Here is a 19,971-nt window from a genome sequence, read left to right on the forward strand (position 1 = left end):
ACTTGTATCCCAAGGTGAACACTATGCCAAGCACTGGGCAAGGGGTCAGTCTGTGCTGGGAGCATAGTAGTTACATTTGAAAGAGGTGCTTTGTCCAGGAGTTGGTAATACATTTTAATATTTTTTAGAAGGTCTCTCTCTGTAAGTTTATATATTATATAACTAAACTACTGTTGTACTGCAAAATTAAGAAGGTTTTCAAAATGTTTAAGAAGCTTCATTTAAAATTAAATTAAAATGTTGATCTTACGCTGCCAGCCCGCTCAGCCCACTGCTGGTCTGGGGTTCCGTTCACCTAGGCCAGCAGTGGGCTGAGCAGGGCCTGCGGCCGGGACCCCAGCTGGCAAGGGTCTGGCAGCCAGAACCCCAGACCGGCAGCGGGGACCCCAGACCGGCAGTGGGCTGAGCGGATGTGGGGGGTGCGTGGTATCTGGGGGGACTGGGTATGTGTGGGGGTGCCAGAGTCAGGGCTGGGGTCATGGGGGGTGTGAAGGAGTCAAGCAGAGGGCTGAGTGTGTTTGGCGGGGGTACAGGGCTCAGGGCACAGGCCTGGGGTGTGTGCGGGGCTCAGGGAAGAGGGCTGGGTGAGTGTGTGTGTGGGGGGGGGGGTCAGAGCAGGGCGCTAGAGGGGATATGCCCCTATTCCACCACCTCCCTTCCCCAAGAACCTGCCCCCGCCGGGAGCAGCAAGCACACTGACTCTGCTCCTTCCCGACCCCCTCCCTTGCAAGGGCCATCAGCTGATCGGCTGGCAGGGAGGGAGGGATAGAGAAGCAGAGGAGGGCAGGAACCCAGCACACTATGGGAAGAGGCAGGGGAGCTGGCAGGACCAACCTTCTGCCTCCATGGGCGGGGGGAGGGAGGGAAGAAGAGCGGGTCATTAAAAGTCAGCTCGTGTGCCGTCAGGGCTGAGATGGGGAGGGAAGGGGCTCAGGGCCACAGCAGGGAGGGGCACGTCTCCCCCGCCAGCCCCAGCACAGACCTACCGTGGCCGGGGAAGAGGACCCTCTCCCTCCCCCCGCAGCCCAGGTGCTGCTGCAGGGGGAAGCTGTTGGGGGGGAGGTGCGAAGGGAGTCCTCTCTCCCCATCGTAGCCCCCAGGCAGGCTGCACCCCAAACCCCTCCTCCCTAACCCCACCCCAGAACCCACCACCCCGCACTCCAACCCTCAGCCCTAGCCCTGAGTCACTCATCCCCATGCCCCCAGAGCCCTCAACCCGCACGCACACCCAATCCTCTGCCCCAGCCCTGAGCCCCTCAGCCCCACCCCCACCACATGAATTCTGTTAGGTGCACCAATATGGAAGTGATGTGGCACACATCACCTCTATATTGTTGTGCACAAAATTCATTCTGCACATGCATGGGAAAAATTAGAGGGAACACTGCCCAGCAGTGGAACAGATTGTGGACATTACTCAGGTGACCGGACACTGTCAGGTCTCCTTTTCTACCAGACTTTCTGGTTGAAAACCAGACACCTGGCAACCCCTAGGCAGGTCCTGTATGCCTTGGAATGGCAGATGGATTCTGTGTCCCTGCCTCTGGCCCACTGGCTCAGCTCCGGGAGGCTGCAGTAGTGTGGCAGACATGAAATGGTACATTGTATTCAGAGGGCAGATCTCACTAATAATAAACAAAAAGATCTTCACTGAAAAAATTAAGTTCTGTATGAAACTGTGGAGGAACTAACAGCGGCATACGTTATAGAAGGCAGCACTTCTAGCTCTCGGTCAGTTTATACTCAGCCACCTAGAACAGCCGCCTTCTCAGTGCTAGGTATTTCTTGTAGGCTTCAGACAATTTACAGGAGCTCTGCACTTCAACTGTCTGCACTGCATTATTAGGTAACTGCTGAGGCAGAGCACACAACAGAATAAGTGACCTGCAGCAAGGGTTAGATGTTCACACCATGTAATTTATTAAGACAACCGACTGAAAGGGAATTAAGCCTGGAATACTACTCAACAAATCCTTTGGCACAGATAGATTGAAATAGAAAGCTGTTCCTTCCCACATCTTAACAACTGCAACATCAGACAATTTGTCACCACTGAAACTGTTTGTAGCCCATTTGTTTAAGTCTTCGGGTTTTGTACATGCTGTATATTTATATGTTTTTGTTTCCCTCTTCTATTCACCTTCCTGGTGCCAAAAAAAGGCTGAGCTACTCAACAACTGAGATGAGCTCCCATTCCTTCCCCGTGCCCCAACAAGGCCCTGTGCACCGCCTTCCCCCTCCCCTCCCTTCATCCCTGGGGCACACCTCCCCAAGGCACTGATCTGAAGCACCAGATTGGCTGTAACTGGATCTCTATATTCTCTCGCATATCTCCTCCCACAGAACTGCACAAACTCCAAGCATTACTGCTTCCAGCCTGCATCTATCAAGCAACCAGCTGCTTTGGATACCATATGGTAGTAGAGATCACAGATTTCACCATCCTGATACTGCATGGGCATCCTCCTGCAACGCCAGACTATGCCTACTTACATTTTAAGGTGATAGCACCTTTCCTGCCAATTTCAATCAAACTTGAAGCCTGACCTCAAACTCATCTGAGCTCATTAAGAGTCTAATCTGAGACTAGTTACAATGCCCTTTATATACTATCCAAACAGTGAAAGGTGTGAAGCAGCCAAGTGTACCAGATACATGCAGCACATGGTGTTTTACAAAACCAATAAAGCAAACAGTTTGATTTTTCATGTAAGTTGAAGACGCAGTCATTCCCCATATAGAAACACTGCTGTAATGAACATCAGCTACAGAGTTTAAAAAGTAAAAATCTAGAAATCCTGGAGTTGACTGAATATTTCTCATTTAAAAACTTCTCTAAATGAGAGAACTATACCTTACTCTTAAAAATTAAATTAAGCTATACACAACTTAGCTCTTTTAAATCTTTGCTCAGTTAGTTGTTCTAATTCAGCCATGCATGGGAAAAGGTTTTCACACAGATCGCTTACATTGCCTTAGTTTCAAGGCTTATGCTTACTGTGCAAATCTTAATTAAAATTTAACAATGCTCAGTCAGAACTGCTGCTGACCAGCCAATGTAGAGGCTGCTCATACAGTTTTAAATAGGAAATAGTGCAAAGGTGCAACTGAATGTAGCTCCCTCCATATTTGCATAGTGAAGGCAATGATGTTTATATTTACGTAAGTTTCCAGTGTGTGTCACGTGCACCTCTCTCTGTGCCTAGTTGCCTGCACAGTACATGTGCGTTCATCTGCCAGGCTTCCACAAGCACACACAGACAGCCAAGTGTTGAAAACACTGCCCTAAATAACTCTTCAGTGCTAGCTACACAGATGCACATGTGAAACTGCTTTTTTTGGGAGCTGTGCTCAGAGACTTCACTGTGGGATGCTTATCATATGCTAAATCAGGACCCAACACCTAAAGGGACATTTGGATGCAACATATTATGTTGGCTTCCTGCACAGATGGGGGGAGAGATAGCTCAGTGGTTTGAGCATGGCCTGCTAAACCCAGGGTTGCAAGTTCAATCCTTACAGGGGCCACTTAGGGATCTGGGGCAAAAATCAGTACTTGGTCCTGCTAGTGAAGGCAGAGGGCTGGACTCCATGACCTTTCAAGGTCCCTTCCAGTTCCAGGAGATAGGTGTATGTATCTCCAATTATTTTTTTTTTTTTAATCCATCCTGCAAAAATGCCGCTTGCCTCTCCTCTTTTGCTGTAAAAGTATGAGAAGCATGGTCTACTGCCAGTGGTCCTCAGCCAGAGGACTAGTCTTTTCGAGGATATATCAACTCATCTAGATATTTGCCTAGTTTTACAACAGGCTACATAAAACACACTAGCAAAGTCAGTACAAACTGAAATTTCACACAATGACTTGTTTATAGTGCCCTATATCCTATACACTGAAATGTAAGTACAATATTTGTATTCCAAAATGATTTATTTTATAAATATATGGTAAAAGCAAGCAATCTTTCAGTAACAGTGTGCTGTGACACTTGTGTCTTTTTGTCTGATTTCATAAGCAATAGTTTTTAAGTGAGATGAAACTTGGGGGCATGCAAGACAAAAAAAATGAGACTCCTGACAGGGGTACGTACAGTATCTGGAAAGGCTGAGAGCCACAGGGCTAAGGCACTGACAAGGGAGACCAGGGTTCAATTCACAGCTCCACCACAGACTTCCTGGGTGACCGGGGCAAGTCACTTAGTCTCTCTGTGGCTCAGGTCCCCATCTGTAAAACAGGGATAGTAGCACTCACAAGGGCATTGTGTGGACAAATACATTGAAGATCATGAGGTGCTCAGATACTACAGTGGTGGGGACTATGTAATTAAGATTGAAAGGCACAGGAGGGTACTGCCAAGAAGCAGCTAGATTTCCGAAGTTCTTACTTCAAATCGCTACTACAGATTTATTCTAACGTACCATTTATTGTTCTTCTACATAGGTACTTATACTCCATTCAGCAGTGAAGTGTCTGAGTGCTTACTGTAATATAACAGGCAGCTTCACCCTATAAGCCCACAAGTCCCTGTGTAAGACTTTGTACAAGAGGGACTGCAGCCCTGCTCTAATCTTAGCCCATAATCAGCAGCCTGGCTTCCACTCTAGATCCCTACACATGCCACTTCTTCCTATGGAAACAACCGGTGAGCTACCACATTAAACTGCCTCAGCTGAATGCATACTGGGTCCTATTGCACAGCTGAAATCTGCCGCATCTCAGCCAACAGGCACACTGCATGGCCTTTCTTGGCCATAATGTGCCCCTCTCCTTATCATTTGAGTTGGATTATGGCCAAACTCTCTACAAGACACTGAACCTACATAATGTGTGTTTAAAATGGGTATAATAAAATACATCAGTTCCTGGTAAGAGTTTCTTTGGGTATACACTCAAAGTGTGGTACTAATTTGCATAAATATTGATCATCAACATAAATACCATGTTTGAAATGGATGCGAGGGCAAGATTTTCAGATTCTACTCTCCCCCACCCCCAATGACAGATTTGTGTATCAGCTCTTCCTGGGATTTAGTGGTTTGTTTTTTTGTTAAGCGACCACCCTCTGCCTGGATGGCCATTGTCAGGGTTTTTAAGAGGAACTAACAAGCAAAAACAACATTTGGTTTACCCTTTTCAATGTACAAAGATGATCTCAAACATAGTTAACAAGGCAGTGAAAGAGGTTCTTATTTGAAAAAAAATCAAGATTAGATCCTCACTTTGTTGGAAGTCCCAGGCAAGATATACCTCTACCCCGATATAACGCTGTCCTCGGTAGCCAAAAAATCTTATCACGTTATATTGAACCTGTTTTGATTCGCTGGAGTGTGCAGCCCCCCTGATATCACTGCTTTACCATGTTATATCAAGTTGCGTTATATCGGGATAGAGGTGTACCTGAAGCACTTTATTAGTGATGTCACATGAGGCTATGACCCAACATGTCCACAAGCCTCAAAGAATCTTTGAGAGTCCCAGGACAGGTAGGAAAGTTATTAACAGAGAGCTAAATGAACACCTTTAGTGAACACATAGTAGGTTTCAGATTACAGAGACCAGCTGTTCTCCAAGCATCTTCCAAAGTTAAACAATACACAAATTATACCTTGTAACCAAGTAGCTAATAGATTAAATAAAAAAGGAATTTAATCAAAAAAGAAATGTTATCAACTAATTACATCTCACAGGAGAGAAAATTTACAGAGAAAAAACTCATTTTCCAAAATACAGTCTTCATTAGGAATAGGCCCATCTAGCCCTCACTGATGCAACAACACTGATAGCAGAAGCAATTCATTTCCTCTCCCAGTAATTGAAGTTTCCTTAAGCAGAGGCTTTTGATGTAAATTTTTCTATCAAAAAAACAAGCCAGTATTACAAGTATGCTGCAAAAGGTATGAAATTTAGAAGAGTTACATCCACATTTTCTCATTTGCTTCCTTTCTAAAGTCCTTCTATAACTATTGCTTCCCCATGGACAGAATTCAAAATTGCATCAGTCCCTATGAATCCCAACAACAGCAAAGGTCCAAATACAGAACCTCATACACCAGGTGACCAAACATCACCCACTGCAAATAAAAAGTCTAAAGTTTACTCCAAGGCCTTACCTCTTTCCATCGCAGACCACTAAGCACTACACAGAGCAAATATCTGAATCAGATTGACCTTCATCGTGACAGCATTATACATATATTCAGATTCTGTCCTGACTCAGAATCTACACAAATAACGCTGGCACTGGGTTACAGTAGTTAGTTGGATTTCTTGTCCCAAAAAGTTGTACGGTGTTGCTGTAGACAACTAAATATCTGCTTGTGATACATCACTGAAGTGGCTGCTTGTAAGTTGAAAGTGAAGCCATTTCCATGTGTGAAAAATACTTGGGGATCCTTCATGATGAAAGATACTATATAAACCCAGCTGCATCACATCCATCACTGAAATGGAGCAATATACTGAGACACAGACCATCAAAGCCTCAATATCAACTGACTGAGAAGATGAAATAGGTTTTGCACACTTCATGCAGGCAATAATCAGGATTAATTTACAAGAAGGACTAAAGGGGACCAAAAAAAAAAAAACAACAACAAAACAAAAAAACAAAACCACCCCCCCTACACACACACAAAATCAAGGATGAAGGGAGTCTGCTCCTTTAAAAGATGCTCCCAGATTTTCATAGAAGCAATTCAGCATGTTACTTAGATGGATGAGCAAGAAGTTCTTTTGTTTTCATTTTTTCAAGTTAATGATACTCCTGAATTCTGAAACAAAGCCTTGCTGGAGAGAGAGAGAATGAATGATTTTCCAGGTAATAGTCACAGATCCATATACTAATACACTCTTTTTTTAAAAGACCTGCTCAGAACAGAATGTGAATGGAAAACATTCACACATCTGAAACTCTTATGAGCCTTACTGAATAAGATTTTTACCAAACAAATACAAAAATGGAACCTGCGTATAATCACTCAGAGCAAGTTGTTCTGAGTAACCTCCACAGCAATGCCCAACTAATTATACTAACAAAGTGGTACAGAAAGGTTCATAGATTTAAGGCCGGAAGGGACCATTTGATCACCTAGGGATAAGCTTTCCACAGCTATCTCCAATGGAAGCAACATCTGATTGAATTTTTCCCCTCCAGACCTTCACTTGTATAACTTTAGGGAAAATGGAAGTATCTTCACTGATTAGTTATAAGATTTGGTTTCTTATTATGTACAAGAAAAGTAAATTATACATGTACTCATACTCCCATAGTCATGCACATAGCACAACTGTCATCTCTGCGTCTTGTGAATTTTAATTGTGTGTCTCCTTTTCTCAGAATTAGTCAGATAATAAAGTGTACTAAATAAGAGCTTAGTCCTGCAAAGGGATTTATCACATGGAAACATATGCACAGACTACTTTTTAATTAGCAACTACGACTAGGACATCAAGCTTTTCAATATAAGCATGTATTAAGGTCATGCTTTCTAAGAACCTACAGAGAAATACGTGGCTTCTCTGTTAAACCAGGGTGCTAGACCCCTTCATAAAGATTAAGAGAAATTACTGCTAATCCATGCTGAGAGATGCATCTTGTTCGAGTCAACCAGGATTTACTAGAATCTAGAGCATTTCTTGAGGTAAAAAAAAAAAAAAAAAAAAGCTAGAAACTACAATAGAGATGGTCGCTGATGGGAAAACCCTCCTGAGAGAGCCACGCTTGAAAGGAAAGATTAGACTGATGTTTCTATTCTATTATTTAAGCTACTAATAAAGCCTTGGCTCAGGAAGGGTTACAGGAAATAAGTGTGCTTGCATGTGTGTGCGTGAGAGAGAGGAGCATATACTCTCTTCAGAGCAGTTCTTACACCTTCTCACAAGGTGTTTCTAGCCCACTCCAGTTTGCATTTTTACACTGTAAAGACAGCAGTTTCCCATTGGTGTTAACGTAAATATGAGAACGAAAATTTAATAAGAGAAAAAAATTAAACTAATTTTCCTTTGCCATTAGATGTGATATTACCCAGCTGTAGACCACATTCACAAAGTTAGAGTAAAATATTATTTGTATTACTGTTGCAATTAGAGGCCCCAACCAAGATTGGGAGGGACCCCATTGTGATACGCGCTGCACATACCCATAAGACACAATCTCTGCCACAAAGAACTTATCTAAATAGACGAGATAGACTCCCCATTTTACAGATGGGGAACTGAGGCACAGGAAGTCAGTGTGTTTGTGGCAGAGGTGGGCATTGAAGCCAGGTCTCTCATAAAATCCAGTTCAGTGCCGACCTTCAATATGAAAGCACAGATCTAGCCAAAGGATCTTTAAAGCAGTTTTAGAAACTTCTAGGAAAGACTGTTCTACTTTCCTTGTGTTTTTAATATCTAAAAAACACCCACTACGTTTAAAAAGCATTCTGGGTTTGATGCAAACTGAGAAGCCGGGATATAGTGCAAGCAGCTCAGATGAGTGTCACGGAAGTCATTCTGATGACTTACTGGGCTAGATGCACAGGCCCCAATTACTTCTCTTCAACCAGTTTGCCTTTATTAACACTCATGCAAACTATTAATCCCCTCTCCTCCATTAGGGATGAATTCCAATCCCAACACCCCTTCACGTGTGTGTACCCAGTTCCTGTGGGACTTCCCTCTCCCCTTGGACTTGTTCCACAGCAGTTCTGAGTGGGTCCAGATGGACTCAAAAATCCTTCTGATGGTGGAAACTCACAATGCATGCACTCCTAACTGCATTCTTGCTGGCAGGAGAAATTTATTGAGCCTGCAGTAGAAAAAGCAAACATAAGCCAGGATTCAGAAGAGCTACAGTTAAAATCTTCCAACACGTGCAAGCACAGAATAAATACTGAAAATAATACTTTGTATTTCTGAGGTGTTTGCACTCAGACTATGAAAGCATTTTATAAAAAGAGATGGAGGTCAGGATTCAGCAAAGCACATGCTTAAATCCTACTGAATTAATGAGATGTCCTGGTCTACACACAGAAGTTGCACTGGTTTAACTTAAATCAGTTTAAAACCAGATTTAGCTAGACCAGTGCAACTCCTGTTTGGACACTGTGGAAGCTAAACTGAAGTAAGCATCCACACAAGGATTTACATCAGTTTAACAGTCATTTTTAAACCAATTTAAGTTAAACCAGTATAACTTTTGTGTATAGGCAAGCCCTAAAGCATGCACTCAAGTTCTGCTAAATGAGAACATAAGTGATGCTCAAAGACTGGCAGCAAGCCGTGGCAACATGGGGAACAGAACCCTATAGAATGCAGTCTCTCAAGTTCTGTTCTGTTCCCTGTGTGCTAACAGACTCAGGGAATTTTCATGATTACTTTTCACAGAAGCACCGAAAGGCCCAAGTCAGAGATTGTAGCCCATTTGTGCTATGCACTATACAAACTACAAAAAGATGGCCCTGTCCCAAAAGTCTACCATCCATGTGTAACACAACAGACAGGTGGGGCACAAGGTAACAGTGGAACAATTATGATTAGCATAAGCAGTGGAGGTCATTAAGAAAGTTTGATGAACCTCTCTCTTTAGGAGGCAAACGAGGACTTTATGAGCATATGAACAAACAGATCACCCACTTTTCTCCAAATACTGAAGAGGGGCATTAGCTCAGTGGTTTGAGCAGTGGCCTGCTAAACCCAGGGCTGAGAGTTCAATTCTTGAGGAGGCCATTTAGGGATCTGGGGATTGGTTCTGCTCTGAGCAGGGAGTTGGACTAGATGACCTCCTAAGGTCCCTTCCACTCCTGATATTCTCTCTCAGAACAGAGCTAAGATGGGTTTTAGTTTTATGGGTGAATTGTGCTTGCAAAAAAAAAAAAAAAAGGAAATTAAATGCAAAAGAAAGATAAAATAAAGGTCTAGGCTGATTTAATACTTCAAAAACTAGTACAGTAACTCCTCACTTAAGTCAGCCTGGTTAACTTGTTTCATTAAGTTGCTGATCAATTAGAGAACATGCTCATTTAAAGTTGCACAATGCTCTCTCGTAACATTTGGCAGCCGCTTGCTTTGTCCACTGCTTGCAGAAAGAGCAGCCCGCTGGAGCTAGAGGTGGTGGCTTGGAACCAGGGTGGACCGGCAGCCCCCCTAAGTTCCCTGAACAGCAGTCACCCAGAAGGCTATCGATTGCCAGCAGTTCAGCTGTCCCTTCCCACACTGCCATGTGCTGCTCCACCCTAACTAAGCTCCACAATCATCATTGCTGTGTACAGTATTAAATTGTTTGTGCGTGAGATCTTTTGTCAGACGAAAAAAATTTCCATGAAGCCTAACACCCCCCTACCCCATTTACATTCATTCTTAGGGGGAAACTGGATTTGCTTAACATCGTTTCACTTAAAGTAGCATTTTTCAAGAACATAACTACAACATTAAGCGAGGAGTTATTGTACTACATCTCCACCTCGATATAACGCTGTCCTCAGGAGCCAAAAAGATCTTACCGCGTTATAGTGAACTTGATTTGATCCACCGGAGTGCACAGCCCCCTTCGGGAGCGCTGCTTTACTGCATTATATCTGAATTTGTGGCAATATAATGGGGTAGAGATGCATCAAGTCTAAGGCTACCCAATACAGCCTTACTTAGCTGTTTCCGCACACTGCGCCTGAGCTGCTACATAGGAGATAAAGTAAAGTAATCTGAGGCTCCTCAAATTAAGGCTACAAGAGATGTAGCTGTGTGTGTTGTTTGTCCCCTTGAGCCTAAGTACAACCTTGAATTTTGAAGATTAACTTGCTTTTCAGACAGGTAATCAAATCCAACCCATAAATAACTCCTTAGCAAAATTCACAACACTGTGAACAGATTCAACTTGAACATACACAGATGCACTATGTGTCATGCTGCACATATGACTGTACAACTTTGCTGTCCATGCAGCAGAGGTGAAGCTCTTTTTGTCTCCTTTGTGACAGTGGTATGCACTTGTAGGAGATTTTTTTTTTCTTTTTTTTAAACATGTAGTCAGATTGCATCAGATATTTTCTGCCACTGACCCTCAAATTTATTTCTTCCCTTTTTTTTTCTGCTGCCCAAGAACCCTGGCGAACTGTTTGGGCTAGGCAGGAAAGGATACTTTGGTGTTGTTCTCTATTGCAATAGTCAGGGGCGATGGCAGTATCTCTCTAATGCTTCTGCTCCTTAACCTCTTGGCTACATAAGGTGGTAGTACAGGTAGGATATCTGAGAAAAATCTAGTCCAGACAAGTTCAAAGAGGTGAAATGACTTGTCCTAGCCTATTCAGCAAATGAATGGCAAACCTGCATATTAGAACTGTGGAGTTCCTGACCCTCAGTCCTCTGTTCATTCCTTCACACCATGTTGCCTTTCACGAACTATGCACAAGAGCGTACCAGGGACCCTCTCCTTTAAGCATTTTTCCCCCACAAAAAACATTTTTGTTGAGGATTTCTAAAGAAAGAAGCCTAACATTCCAACACACTTAAACAGATTTAAACTGCTCTGAAACACCACCTCACCTAGCACTGAAAAGCAGCCACTGCTGAAGTGGAAGCAGTCATTGCTTCACAGCACACACCAACAGACCAAAAAGAATACAGTGTCCAACTGAAATTGCAGGGAGAATATTAATGTGGCAATGACACTGCCACAAATCAGTCTAGTATCAGCAATATGTCAGCCCCATCTTCTTGGGGTTGGGGGTGCAGGAAAGGGTTCAAGGTTTGAAGGGGCTCAGGGCTGGGGCAGGGGCATGGTCTTACCTACAGCGGCAACTCTCAGTCAGCGGCACAGCCAGGGTGCAGAGGCAGGCTTCCCACCTGTCCTGGCACCATGGACCTTGCTGCATCCCAGAACGATCCACTGCTGGCCACTTCTGGGGTGCAGTGCGGTGTCGGAACAAGCAGGCACTAGCCTGCCTTAGCTGGGCAGCACCACCAACGGGACTTTTTAATGTTGTGGTCAGCGGTGCTGACCAGAGCAGCCTAGTGCTGACATGCCATGACCCAGTACTGGGTCACAAACCAAACTTTCAAAATGCTGAGTTAAGAGAGTCACTGAAGTTGTCAGAGTGAAATCCACAGCAAAGAAATCTCTTTGCATGATGTTATATGTAAAAGCTTTGAAAACGGCTTTGCTCTTCTACTATGTGTCTAGCAGACTCCTGTAGCTTTTTCTTGCTGGCATGTACATGGTCCAATTAAACCTATTGAAAGCTTTAATTCGGATAAGCAATGATAAAGAAAAAAACAACTTAATATTATGCAAGACACCCTTCCAGTAACTCTTAGGCCTTGTCTACACTGCAGTTTTCAGGTTCTGTCAATACAGTAATGCCCTTCTCACCAATTTAACTCTCCTGCTACACTACCATAATAAAGCCACCTTGACAGGCAGCATACAGCTTTTTGCGACAATGTTAGAGTGACTCAGTGCCAGTGTAGACACCATGGTTGCTAATCTCACCCTACGTGGTTCCAAGAGGTATCCCACAATGCTCATCATGACTGCTCTGGTAAGCGGTTTTTACTCCATTGTTGAAACGCTCCTTGCTGCTGTCAAGGTTTCTGGTCCAGGGGGTCGTGAGCCATGAAAGTAAAGGGTAGGCTGGGCTCCCAGGATCACTATGGCCATTTCAATATCCCCTACTGGAATCCTCTTGTCTGTGAAGCAAGTCCCTGCCTATGGCTTTCTATACAGGCCAGTGTTCCTGAAGATGCGTGCACCATGCACCTTCCCTGATCACCCTGTGTTGATGTCAGTGAAACAATCCCGGTGATCCACCAGTGCCTGCAATACCACAGAAATATTGAACTTTATGTACTCCAGCATGAGATGGTCTACTGGGGCTAGAATTGGGATACGTGTGCCATCTATTGCCCTGCCGCAGTTAGGGAATCCAATTGCAGGAACCAGTGGATGGCTTTGTGGCACATTGCCCAGACTCACAATCCTTCATAGCAGGAAGGGATTAATGGCCCTTCACACTTTCATCACCACAACCCGCACAGTGGACTTTCCAACTCCAAACTGATTCGCAACTGACCAGTAGCAGTCTGGAGTTACCACCGTTACAGTGATCGTGACTTACTTTTTTCCCCCACCATTAGGGGAGTTCTCATTTTGGTATCCTTGCAGGGTTGGGACAAGGTCCGTACACAGTTCAAAGGTGGATTCATGCATCCAAAAGTTCTGTGGTCACTGCTTGTCATCCCATAACTGCATCTCAAGCCTATCCCACCACTCGGTGCTTGTTTCCTGGGCCCAACAGCGACAGTCCACAGTGTGTAATTGCTCCACAAATACCAATATCAATCTTGAATTTTTTCGTTCCATGGCACACAGCAGGGCAGGCAGCATGGATTCCTGTTCAGATTTGCAGCTCACGAAATACTGCAAGATTAGCCACGTTGTGTTCATAACGCTTGTCACAAGACTGGTGAGCAGTGCTGGGTCCATGATTTCAGGCAGAAATGGCAAGCACAAAGTTTACAGGGGCAACTGAAAAATGGTGCAAAAATGCAGTCGAAAGCCCTTGGAATTATGGGACAGAGAAAACTGCATCATGGGGGCAGTGATCCCACCTCCATGATGCACTGTGATTCATTCCCAGAATTCTTAGCAGGAAAAGGTGGCAATTTATAGCTACCCCATGGTGCACTGCTCCCTCTGTTGGTGCTAGAGCACCAACTGTGGATGGGCTCTGCCAACACACAGAGCATTGTGTGAACATGCCCAAACGATGTAATTATAGCAGTTTATGATTGCTGACAAACTAAATCGACTTAAATCTGTAGTGTAGACATGGCCTTCATGAACTTGATATTAAGCTTTTTGCACCATTTTTGTCTGCATGCCCAGGATTCTTACATAAAAGTTTGTTAAGCCACTGGTAGAAGTGATCTACTGAAGGCACTTGTTGTTGGCTATATTTTCAGGTACTCTTCTAGTGGGAAGGTAGTCAGAGTGTGTATTACAGGTGACAGGTACCTTTATCTGGGAGGACAGGACTTGGGAGCCCAGTAGACTAGATTTGGCTTACAAAATATCCATTACTGATCTGGTGGTCCTCATTAAGGACTAGCTTTGCACGAAGTTTAAAGCCCCAAGTCAACAAAGATTTGGGGCTTTAAACATTGCTTAACTTTATGCCTATGTGTAGTCCCACTGGTTTCAACATAAAATCCACTCCGAAAACTAAACACGTACTCAAGTCTTTGCAGAAACAGGCCCTAAAATTTTAAAGTTCAGACAATCTGAGGATATAAAAAAAAGGAAATGCTGTCTACAAGTCATTCAAAATAGAACTAAAAAAAAAAGGGAATTTTCTTTAGTTCTTCTCCCTCCCCTTGCCCCCACAAAAGGGAAACATTCATTCTAAAAAGAAAGCTTCTGTGAATCTTCTAGGTAAGTGAAAGCAGAGTGTTACAAACTAATTTAAGTTTCAATCTTAACGATAGAGTTCACAATCCAAAAAGACTACAGTACTGGTAGGAGGAAATATTTACATTGTTTGAGACCCTTACACCTTGTGGTTCAATTGCCTAAACACTGTAGTTGGTTAATGGACCTCTTACCACACCACCTTCCAAAGAATCAGTTTAAAATTATTTTTGTTTTAAAAAATCAGCTGAATAAAATAAACCCATCCTCAAAGGATAAAGGCCAGAATCCTACTGTCAGACCTGGGCAATACACACTGCTTGGATAGTAAGCAAAGCTCTAATTAAAATCTGAAGGGCAAACCATTTTCACAGGATTCACATGCTGACATAAGACAAGCTTAAAAGAATAGTCAAGCTATAATGACTATCCATTTCACACACGTATTCATAGGCAGAGGAAGTGCTAGCTCATTGGAGGTCCTAAGCATGAATATTTTGCTCTCCCTCCTACACTAAAAAGGCAAATAGTGGGCCACAAGCAATTGCTCAGTCTGATTATGCCTAGCACTGGCACTGCTCTTGGGCCTGATCTTTGCCCATTTTCTAGTTGTCAAGTGTCCATAGTCATTAAGACTATGTCAGCAGCACAGCTGCACTGATGCAGCTGAGGCACTTCTGGTGAACGTGCTCTAAGCCAGAGGTTGACAGCCTTCAGCACATAGCCCACCAGGGTAATCTGCTGGCGGGCTGCGAGACATTTTGTTCACACTGACTGTCCGCAGGCACGGCCCGCCGTGGCTCCCACTGGCCACAGGTCACTGGTCCTGGGAAATGGGAGCTGCGGGGGATGGAGCAGGGTGTACTTGCGGACATAAACAAAATGTCTTGCGGCCTGCCAGCAAATTACCCTGATGGACCACCATGCTGAAGGTTGCCAAACCCTGCTCTAAGGTGACTGGAGAGAGTTCTCCCCTTAGAATAATTAAAGTACCTCCCACCGGAGGTGGTATCAGCTCTCCTGCTGACATAGTACTGTCTACACCAGTGCTTAGCTCAATACAACTTCACGTGCAAATAATCTACATCCCCCAAATGACAAATTATACCAATGTAAATTCTAGTGTAGACAAGGTGTAAGCCCCCATATTAAGTGACAATCTTCAGTCTCAAGAGAGAGGGCCGCGGAATCAATGAGCTTGGACCGTGAACTACCCGCCTACTCTTAGACGTGGTACTTCCAGTTCAGTGCCCAGGCACAGGATTGGACGCGGTCCCTGTGGCGGTACAGGGATAGCTGCTCGGACACTACCGCTGCCGTACCCGTGCCTGTGGGATGGAGAACTTCGGTCTCCAGACCACCTTTACCCAGCCCTGGGTCCTGTCTCCTCCCCGCCACGGCTAGGCAGGTGGCCTGGCGTTGCTCGGCCAGGACGCGCACCTGGAGCAATGCGCCGTGGAGAGAAGACACAGCTGCCGGCGACAGGTAGCCTCACACACAGCGCGAACTCCGCCCCGTGCCAAGGCAGGGAGCAGCGGTGCAAATCCCGGGCACGCCCTCAGAGAGCCGGGAGCAGGGCGGCTCCTACGTGGAGCGGGCTAAGCCGGGGGGCACGAAATGCCTCGCCCTCCAACCCCGCCGCTCAGCGCCCGCCCTGCCACCCAGCGGCCCCCGTCTCAGGGCGCAGACCTGCCGCCCCCTCGATCCGGGGGCAGCGCACTCGGCCCGGGAGTACAGGGCGCCTCCCCCGGCTCGGTGCCCAGCCGCATGGGCTCCCCACCTCTCCCGCGGCACAGGACGCGCTTACCCAGCCAGAGACAGCCGCGCTCCCGGCCCCCGCTCCGACTCCGGCGCAGCCGCCTGGGGCCGCGGAGCTAGAGTTGAAGAACCAGGCGCGGCGCCTGCCCGGCCACATGCCTCTGCCATGCCCCGCCCCCCTGCTGCTTGCCGGTCCGGCCCGGCCGCCTCCAGCTCTTGGCCACGCCCCTACTCTGGTTCCTCCTACCACGGCCCCGCCCAGCCTATACTTTAGCCCCGCCTCTTCCCCGTCAGTGAGCACCGCTTCCCTCTACGTTCCTGAGGAGGCGGGGTTGTGCGCGCGGCTCCCTCCAGCCTCCGGAAGTGAGGGAAGAGGGCGGGGCTAAGCTTGAGAGCGACGCGTCAACGTGGAAGGGATGTGTCCGTTGCGCGGAAGCGGATGCTTGTTGCGGCGCGGACAGCAGCGATAGCGGGGGCGGGCTGGATCTCACCCTGCCCTGGGGGAGTGGCACCCGACACCTTCAGTCAGAAGTAGTGGCCCTGGGGCCTGTTTATCTGCCTGAGAGGCCGAAGGACTGAGTCGACCTTGGTGACCTTTGAACCCAGACTTCGAGGAGGTTGGGTACAGCGCAGCTCTTGCTTATCCTGTTACATCCTTAGTCTAGCTAGGGATTTGTGGCAGAATGGGCAAAACACTGTACTATTAAAAATATACATGGTTACTCCCTTCACAAATTATCTGAGGGCGCTAAATCTAATTCAGCCCTGGCATAGGTACCCACAACTCCCATTGGTTTCAGTGAGAGCTTAACCTGCTTAGTCTCTGTCTCACAACTCTTTGGGATTGTGGTTTAATTAATTTTGTAGCAAAATATCACCATCTCTCAGATTCCACTGCAAGAACTTTCATCTTAGGCACAAGTGACCTCTACTCATGTATTGGCATAGCAATTCTCAGTTTATTCCTCTCCAGCAGCAAGACCAGAGAGAAAACTCACTATCTGTCCGCGTCACCCCTTTCAGGATTGGAGGCAGTGGAAACTGAAGGTTTAAGGAGCTACAGCCCATAAGGCCAGCCCTGCTCCTGTGCAGTCATACAGAATCTAGCTCTTCTTCATACTTACAATTCTTTAGGGAAAAACTTTGATCTCTGTGCTAATGGAATATCTGTGTAGTTCACTACTTACAAAGCAATTTCCCCACCATTTCTCTGAAGGAATGAGAATATACAGAAGTAATTGATGTTTTCTGCAGAATCAAAACAATTAAAAACTAATTTCATCACACTTTTCATCTTTTGAACTGTTAATTAGATTTTCTGTGTTCACAAAAGGCAGTCACAAATGATGTTTTATTATGTATAAGGCACCCAAAGTGTGCATTGCATATTACAAAATGTATTGCTCTTAGAGTCCAAGTTAGGATACAGTGGACAATTTGGAGACAAGAAGATGTAGTCATACAAACGTATTGTATTTCTCCTTGTGGGTTTCTGAATTTCTATAAACAGAGCTATTAAAGCTTATTAACTCCAATGCCCACCACCTCCTCAAAGTATTGCTTCCTGTGATCCCAGTCTAATACTAATATAAAATGCAAGCAAAATTTTAAATGAATGTCACAGGAGATTAAGAAATACTGAGAAAGGCGGCAGTAGGTTGTGTAGTATGTGTACAAATTGCTAGGAATGTGTACACCACTAGGAATATACACAATTCAACAGGTTCTCATTCCATCAGTCTTCTAGATTGTATAGGTGGTGGTGAAGCTGAAGAACTGTGTTCTCTGCAGCAATTTGGACTTACATTTTGTACCATGGTGCCTGGAATGTGCAGCAGGTATGTCTCTGGGACCACTTTCATTTAAAATTTTAAAGAATGGAAGCTGTTCCTGAATTAAAAATGAATAATACAATTGGTCCACTAGACCCTGTGTTGTTTTGATCTCCGTATTTTCAGTTTTTGACATACCAAAGATTTATATAACCATATATAACTTCATCTGATGGCTGCTTATTAGGAACATGGGAAGCTTTCATGCCCTGAGGTGGCATGGAAGGCATTTTGGCTTTGTGCAATAAGCACATTAGCTGGATGTTTCTGCTAAAAGATCAGCAATGACACAGTTAAATGCTGACATTTAAATTATCTTTGGCTTTCAGAATTTAACCCATTGAGATAAAGGGAACTTTTCAGGATGTCTGCAGGCTCAGGAAGATAACACTGCATTGGATTACACTCTGGTGATGGTTTCCTTTACAACCATAAAGTCCAGGAGCATATTTTTTTATTTAATGAAAACTTATGTTCTGATCAAATCTCTGCAGCAAGAGGCAGATTCCATGAAATAGCAGAATACACCAGGCTCCAGTTAAGCCACATATGCCCATTTTAGGTCAAACATATTTTCCATAAGTTCCACTCCCTTCATACATTTCCAGATGGCCCAGAGAAGAATTTTGTGAAGTCAGCAGACCGCTTCAAGTGCCTGGTACGGTACATGTTGTGATATGCCATATACAGTCATGGTGACATTAAACACATCAAGAAGGAGAATGTAATTAGCTCTAGCTATCTCAAACCATACATTGACTGGTGTTTACATTAACCTTGCCAGTGGTGGTGCTGAATCTGAGCTCATTCATACACTTTGTCTAGAATTTTTTATAATAGGCAATTTCATGAAGCAGACAAAATGCTAGCCTGGTCAATGTTATACATATTTTAAATCATGACTAAATGTATTACCTAAGTGTATCATTACATGCACTAGTGACAACTACAAAGATCTCCCTACCATTTCTGGGGGTAGGGGCTCAAGAGAAGATGAGGAGACAGCTGAAAGAGAAATGTACCCAGTGGCCTGTGTGGAGCAGTGGGATAGATGATCTGGCAGGACCATGCAGTGTAGTAGGGTAAATAATCCAGAGCTGCTGAGCAGAGCCATGAAGGGGAAGGCAATTCTCTGGAAGAGGAAAGCAGCAGGGGAAAAAGGGTTGGGTGACACAGCACAAGCACAGAAATTAAGTCTGGGCAGAATCCATATAGTGGGCTACATCCACCCTGATCGAATTGGCCCTGTCAACACTGGTTCTCCACTTGTGAGGTAACTCCCTTCACTTCATGTGTCATTATATAATGCCTGCATCTGTAATTTTCACTCCATGCCTCTGAAGAAGTGAGTTTTTTTACCCACGAAAGCTTATGCCCAAATAAATCTGTTAATGTTCAAGGTGCTACCAGACTCCTTGTTTTTCATATAGTGACAAACATACTGAAGAAAGAAGCAATGATCATGCAAGTAAAGGCATTGTTAGGTTACAAATCCCTCAGCTCATCTTGTAATTCACATTCCTTATGTCATTTATGCTGGTATATTACAGTCTGAGCACCCTGAAAGACATTATTTTGAAAGGTGTTCAAAGGTCTTTGAACATTCTGTGCAGGTCCACATGCCTTGTGTGAAAAGTTAGGGTGCTAAGTTCTGCTGGCAGTAACAGGTTCTCTATTAGAATATAAATCGGGGATAAGATGGTGTTACTCTTCTACTTGTTTTGTATTTATTCCAAATTGTCAGGAGAGCAGATATTACAGGATGTAAAGACATGCGACCAAGGGGATTGGTCTGAATAAACGATAAGAGATTCTTTTAGGATGCTGCTTTAAACAAAAATTGCTCTAATATAAATTTGAGCCTATAACCCATCTGGGAATTTGGCAGTGACCAAAAACCATAGTTTTGAGTTAAGGAAACAACATGCTTCTGTTTCAAGAAAGGATGGTGACTTGGTCAGGGAAGATTTGATCTTCTTTGCTTTCAAAATAAAGTTATT

At 44.6% G+C, this 19,971-nt stretch overlaps 1 protein-coding gene across 2 annotated transcripts in view; it reads right to left on the reverse strand.

The window, feature by feature from the left end:
• Positions 1 to 16,306, reverse strand: part of C4H11orf24 (chromosome 4 C11orf24 homolog) — a 50,438-nt gene extending 34,132 nt beyond the window's left edge. Inside the window, exons 1-3 of one of the 2 annotated variants that reach the window (XM_075065059.1) lie at positions 16,189 to 16,306; positions 8,636 to 8,786; positions 6,629 to 6,784 (exon numbers count right to left, since the gene is read on the reverse strand). The gene's annotated coding sequence lies outside the window, so the exon portion shown is untranslated. The remainder of the gene's footprint in view (positions 1 to 6,628; positions 6,785 to 8,635; positions 8,787 to 16,188) is intronic. The other variant, XM_032801565.2, reaches the window with a different exon arrangement.
• Positions 16,307 to 19,971: the final 3,665 nt, after the last annotated feature.

This window comes from Chelonoidis abingdonii, chromosome 4 (assembly GCF_003597395.2).
Source record: "Chelonoidis abingdonii isolate Lonesome George chromosome 4, CheloAbing_2.0, whole genome shotgun sequence".
Lineage (NCBI taxonomy): Eukaryota > Metazoa > Chordata > Testudines > Testudinidae > Chelonoidis > Chelonoidis abingdonii.